The 7,074-nt window shown below is 38.6% G+C and overlaps 1 non-coding gene across 1 annotated transcript; it reads right to left on the minus strand.

Annotated features, from left to right (window-relative positions):
* Positions 1-1,030: 1,030 nt before the first annotated feature.
* LOC126070806 (U6 spliceosomal RNA) lies at positions 1,031-1,137 on the minus strand. Its single transcript, XR_007516321.1, has one exon. It is a non-coding gene; the product is annotated as a U6 spliceosomal RNA (small nuclear RNA).
* Positions 1,138-7,074: the final 5,937 nt, after the last annotated feature.

Here is a 7,074-nt window from a genome sequence, read left to right on the forward strand (position 1 = left end):
CCGCATTCTTCACATAGTCAGTTTCTCAGATTATTTGCTTGGCGTACAGTTTGAATAAGTATGGTGAAAGGACACAACCCTGACACACACCTTTTCTGACTTTAAACCATGCGGTATCCCCTTGTTCTGTTTGAATGACTGCCTCTCGATCTGTGTGCAGCTTCCTCAGGAGCACAGTTAAGTGTCCTGGAATTCCCATTCTTCTCAATGTTATCCATAATTTGTTATGATCCACACAGTCAAATGCCTTTGCATTTGACTATTTCAATAAAACGCAGGTAAACGTCTTTCTGGTATTCTTTGGTGTCAGTCAAGATCCATCTGACATCAGCAATGATATCCCTCGTTCCACATCCTCTTCTGAATCCAGCTTGAACTCTGGCATTTCCCTGTTGATGTATTGCTGCAACCGCTTTATTTAGGTCTTTAATTTCTTTCAGCAATTCCTTGTAGTCTTCAGCTTGTAAGTCTTCCACTTCTTTTTTTAAATTTATTCCTAAGTATTTTATTCTTTTTGATGCTATTGTAAATGGATGTTTTCTTAATTTCATTTTCTTATTCATTGCTAGTGTGTAGAAATACAATTGATTTGTATACACTGATCTTCTATCCTGCAACCTTGTTGAACTCTTAGTTCTAATAGTTTGTTTAGTGGATTCCTTAAAATTTCTATATACAAGATAATTTCATCTGCAAATAGAGATAGTTTTACTTTATAATCTGGATGCCTTTTGTTTACTTTTATCGCCTAATTGCCTTGGCTAGAGATGCCATTATAAGAATGAATGGAAGTGTTAAGAGAAACATCCTTGTCTGTTGCTGATATTAAGGAGAAAGCATTCAATGTTTCATCATGAAGTATGATGTTAACTGTGCATTTTTCATTGATGTTTTCAGCAGATTGAGGAAGTTCCCCTCCTATTCCTAGTTTGTTGAGTGAGTTTATGATGAAAGGGTGTTGGATTTTGTCAAATGCATTTTCTGTGTCTTGTGGGATGATCATGTGGGATTTGTCATTTATTCTATTTAAAAGAACACGGAATGTTTCATGAATCTGCCTGTCATCCTTGCACAGGGGCTATGCTAATCTTTTGTTTATCATTCCAGTTTTTGTATATGTGCTGCTGAAACAAGCACCTTCATCTCTGTCTCTTTCTTTTTTAATGTATGGATGGCAAAATGCTCATGTGAAATGGGCAGATCACAGGCACTTTTATTATTCATTTAAGGTGAGGAAAATGGTTCATCATAATTAAGTGACTGGATACAAGTCAAACTCTCAAGGAAGAGGGCTGGATCATAACTCATAATTGCTCTCCAAGGCTGTGTCCTTCAAAACAAGTGCCAGGAACTCCCCTGTGTGCAGTAGCTCATAAACCAAGGCTTATGTGTTTAAGGAAGGAAAAAGGTCCAGCAGGACTTTTCGGGTTTTGAGAAGGCTAGAATCATTGTCCTTTGTGAAGTAAAGTTTTGGAGCTCAGAATTGACTCAGTTTTCCTCTATACTATACCCTAAATGGAGCCCTGGTGGGACAATGGTTAAGGGCTCGGCTGCTAACCAGTGATTCAAATCCACCAGCTACTCCTTGGAAATCCTATGGGGCAGTTCTACTCTATCCTTTAGGGTCACTTGTATGGGTCAGAATAGACTCTGGGGCAACGGGTTTGGTTTGATTTTTGATTATTCCCTTTGCCCTTATCCTTCTAACATTTCATCCCACCACCAGTGGAGATGAAGAGGAGTAAGAGATTTTGACACCATGCTAGAAGAATGAACTAATCTGTCTTGGAAGAAGTACAGTCAAATACTCCTTAGAAGTGAGGATAGTGGGACTTTGTCTCACTTACTTTGGGCATGTTATCAGTAGGAACCAGTGCCTGGAAAAGAACATCATACTTGGTAAAGTAGAGAATCAGCAAAAAAGAGGAAGACTGTCAACAAGATGGATTGACACAGTGGGTGCGACAATGGGCTCAAACATAGCAACTGTTGTGAGGATGGCACAGAACTGGACAGCATTTCGTTCTGTTGTATATAGGGTTGCTATGTGTTGGAATTGACTCGATGGCACCTGTCTTAGGCTGGGTTCTCTAGAGAACCAAAACCCGTAAAGTGTATAAATATATACAGAGAAATTTATATCAGGGAAATGGCTTGTGAGATTGTAGAGGCTGGAATGTCCTAAGTCTGTGGGGCAGGATAGAGGGTTCTGATTCACATTGCTGCAAGGGCTGGTGAACCCAAGATCAGCAGGTCAGACAACTGGGCTCTTGGCTCGCAGGCTGCGAAGATCAGCGAATCCCAAGATCAACAGGCAAGACAGCAGGTAAGCTACTAGCTCAAGTCCCAGGAACCGTAAGTCAGATGAACAGGAGCCAACTGCAGGATCCAGAGTGAGCAAAAGCACGTGAGCCTTGCCAGAAAAAAAACCACTTATATTTGATGCAGACCACACGTACACACACACCTGCCCCCAAGGAAACTTTCTTTCAACTGATTGGCTACTCATAGCAGATCCCATCATGGAGGTGATCGCATTATATCAAACTCATCATAAAAGAGATCACATCATCATACGACTGCCAAACTACATCATAACTGCCAAACCATTGAGAATCATGGCCCAGCCAAGTTGACACACAACCTTAATGATCACAGAACCTAACAGCAATAATAGTGGACATCGTAGCACATAAACAGAAGTTTAAATATAGTTCTTTGGATTTGCCATCTGTAAACTGCTAACTCCTAAATTTGCATGTCCAACCCATGGCACTTATGTGAACTACAGAGGTGTATATCTGACTGCCTACTTGGCATCTTCACTTAGATGTCTTAAAAAAAAAAACAGCTGCCATTGAGTCTATTCCAACTCATAGTGACCCTATAGGACAGAGTAGAACTGCCCTATAGAGTTTCCAAAGAGCACCTGGTGGATTTGAACTGCTGACCTTGTGGTTAGCAGCTGTAGCTCTTAACCACTACTGCATCAGGGTTTCTAAACCAAAACAACCTGTTACCTTTGAGTCAATTCCTACTCACAGTGACCCTATAGGCTTCACAAATTAATTCGTCCACAACTGCACTCCTGGTTGGCATTTCCCAAGCACATCCTCCCCCAGTCTTCTCCTTCTCATTAATGGCAACTCTGTGCTTCCATTTATAAAGGCCCAAAACCTTAAAGCTTCACCCTTAACTTGCCATGCCCCACGGCAGTTAAGTCCTATCAGTTCCATTTTACAAATACATCCAACATCTGATGTTGTTACCATCTTTACTACCCTGGTCCAAGCTACTGTCATTTCTTTTCTGGATTACTCCATTGCTTTCGAAGAGGTCTCCCTTTTCTCTTTGACCCCTATAAGAATAACAATCAAATCCTCACTTTTTCACTTCTCTGTTCAATTCTGACACCAACTGCCCATGCAGCAGTTCATCCTTTGACTCTAACCACCCATAGCTAGGTCAGAGCCCACAAGTTAAAGGACACAGCCCTGTAGACTCCAAGTAGGTCCACAGTTTCAGATGCTAGCCACAAATTTGGGTGTCCCCATGACACTCATGCTTCTGACCTGCTGGTTTTCCCACTACCTTTCAGGATGCCAGCCACAAGCTTGAGGGCCCCCAGGAGCTCCCCTCATTTCTGACCTGCTGGCTATAAATTCAGGGGTTCCCTCTACCCCCTTAGGATACCAGCTGCAAACTTGGGAGTCCCTAAGCCCCTCTCACTTCTGACCTGCTGACTCCCACTTCTCCCTTGGGTTTGATAATTCACTAGAACTCACAGAAGCACTGTACTTAGGAATTACAGTTTTATTGTAATAAAAATGAAGAGATGCATAGGGCAAGACCTGGCAAGATTCTCAATGTGAAGTTTCCATGTCCCAAAAAGGAACATATTATTCCTTTTTTTTTTTTGCTATCCTATGTGTATGGATATCTTTCACCAACCAGGAAGCCCATAGAACTTCAGTGTTCAGAGGTTTTATTGGGGCCTCATTATGTAATTCAAACTCCAGCCCCTCTTTGCTGAGGTCAGTGGATATCACAAGGTGATCGTGAGGTGGGTCTTTCTGACCCGGCCAGCCCCACTGGAGTGCTTTATCACCTCACCTAACTTGTTAGGTGTGGTCTAGAGTCTTTATCAAAGATTCTAAAATTCCAAGGATTTTCTTTTTTTTTTTTTTATCTCTCAGGAACAGAGGACAAACACCAAAGTCTTTGGGTAAAGTTAATAGGAACGTCATAGTCCCCTGTCTATTCTCAATACAACAGTCAGAGTGATCCTGTTAAAAGTGTCAGATCATATCACAACCTCTAAAATATTCCCATCTAATTCAGAGTAAAAGCCAAAGTACTTACAGTGGCTCACAGGGCCCTGCACAATCTGGGACCCCCACCCTACCTAATACCTCAACTCCTACTACTCTCCCCCACAATCTCTGCTCTAGTTACCTTATTTCCATTTCTAAATAAACTATTTGGTCATGATATATTTTTTCAGTGTGCTTTTGAATTCTGTTTGCTAAAATTTTATTTAGGATTTTTTCATTTATGGTTATAAATAAGATTGGTTTTTTTTTTTCTGTTTTCTTGCAATCCTTATCATATTTTGGTATCAATAAAAGGTTTTCATCTTTTCTATATTATTAGATATTTTAAAAGTCATTGGGATCATCTGTTCTTTAAAGGTTAGTAGAATTGTAGAATTCCCCTGTGAAACCATGGGCATGGTGTTTGTTGGCTTTTTTTTTTTTTTTTTTTGAGAGGTTTGGTATTTTTCAAATCTATTTCTTTTGTATAAATTGGTCTGTTTTGGTTTTCTGTCTTTCCTGGGTCAGTTTTGGTAACTTAAGTTGTCTAGAAAAATTGTATATTTCATATAAGTTTTCAAATTTATTTGCATGAATTGTGTAAAGTATTCTTTATGAGTTCTTGGTTTTGCTTTGTTTTGTTTGAACTTTCCTTTGTGTGATTATTTCCCCTTTATAATTTCTACTTTAAGGTTATTTGTGCATTTCCTGTCTTTTTTTTTTTTTTTATGTTTAACTTAGCTTGTGGCTTACCTTATTCAGTAAATCCTAAAAACAAGCTTATTTATAGGTTGTACTATATATTTTTTAAACTGATTAATTTCTGTAGGTTTATTTAATTCTTTTTCTAGCTTTTTAAGTTAGCTCTTCTTTTTTTTATTATTCATGTTGATATAGTTATTTAAGGCTGTAAATTTCCTTTGACCACTGCTTTAGCTCTATAACATAGATTCTTCTATATGGAGTTTTCATTATTACTGTTTTCTAGAAATCCTGCACTTTCAATTTGTATTTTTTCTTTGGTCTTGGAATTATTTAATATAGACCACACACACACACACACACCCTGCACGTACCAATACCAAACCAAACCCATTACTGTCAAAATGGAGGAGCATGTTTTCTGAATGTGCTATGCATTTCAATGCTTATTGTATTATTAGAGAATATTGCCTGTCTCAGTTATCTAGTGTTACTGTAACAGAAATGACACAAGCGGGTGGCTTTAATAAACATTTTTATTTTCTCACGGTTTAGGAGGCTAGAAGTCCAAATTCGCGGTGCCAGCTCTAGGGGAAGGCTTTCTCTCTCTGTTGGCTCTCAGGGAAGGTCCTTGTCTCTTTTCAGCTTCTGTTCCTTAGCTCTTTGATGATCTTCACGTGGCATCTCCTTTCCCCCATCTCTGCGTGCTTCTCTGTGTCTAATCTGTTTTTTTAATATCTCAAAGGCGATTGGCTTAAAACGCACCTACACTGATATGACCTCTTAACAAAGAAAACCCATTCCCAAATGGGATTATAACCACAGGTATAACCAAAAAGCCTAAACCCTTTGCCAACTCATAGTGATCCTATAGGACAGAGTAGAACTGCCACCCATGGTTTCCAAGGAGCGCCTGGTAGATTCGAACTGCTGACCTTTTGGTTAGCAGCTGTAGCTCTTAGCCACTACATCACCAGGGTTTCCACCACAGGTATAGGGATTAGAATTTACAACACATATTTTTGGGAGACACAATTCAATCTATAACACTACCTATGTTATTTTTACTTAGGGAATTTATTGAGGTTTGGTTTGTAGTCCATTGTGTATGTGTGTGTGCGGGCATGTGCGTGTGTGTGTGTGTGTGTGTGTATTCCAGGGGACTTGAAAGGTGAATCAAAGTCATCTTTCATTAGTGTATTGCTGCTGTGTTATTTCATGGATAGATATTCTTAACTGTTCATTTCTTATGGTGAATTATAGCCTTTATCATGTCCAAAGTTTTTCGTCCTGAATTCTTTGTTGTCGAATATTAAAATTTTTAATGTTTGTATTTTCCTGGTATGCCTTTCTTTATCCATCCGATCATTATTAACCTTTCTGAATCATTTTGTCTTAAATGCATACAGCCTACTTTGTGATCGATTTTGAAAACCTTTTTTAAAATAGATGAATTAAACTCATTTTTATTTATTGATATGAGAGATATGCTTGGTCTTAATTCTGTCATATTATTTCATGTTATGTTTTTTGTAATTTTGTTATATATTTGCTCTTTTTTTTTTTTAATGCAGTTTTGATATTTAGGAAGGTTTGCATTTTTATTCCAAGAGTTACCTTTGTAAAATACTCTTTTGGGACAGTATCTTTTGATTCCCTACTATAAACAACAATAAAATTAGCTTGTAGTCTTATCCTCTCTCCTTCCTCCAGAATTATTGTTCCCTCTAGAATTATCAGTCTTAGTGTTTATGTTAGATATGTTTAAACTTCTACTTTATGTGGAAGCCTTAAATACTATCCTTTGAGTCAATCAATTTGTGGCAATCGGTGAGCTCATTCTTTTTTTTTTTTTTTCTAAATGTGCTTTAGGTGAAAGTTTATAAATCAAGTCAGTCTCTCATACAAAAAGTTATGCACACCTTGCCATGTACTCCTACCTGCTCTCCTCCTAATGAGACAGCGCATTCCTCCTCTCAAACCTGTATTCCCCGTGTCCATTCAACCGACTCCTGTCCCCCTCTTCTTTCTCATCTTGCCATCAGACAGGAGTTGCCCA

Source organism: Elephas maximus, chromosome 2 (assembly GCF_024166365.1).
Source record: "Elephas maximus indicus isolate mEleMax1 chromosome 2, mEleMax1 primary haplotype, whole genome shotgun sequence".
NCBI lineage: Eukaryota > Metazoa > Chordata > Mammalia > Proboscidea > Elephantidae > Elephas > Elephas maximus.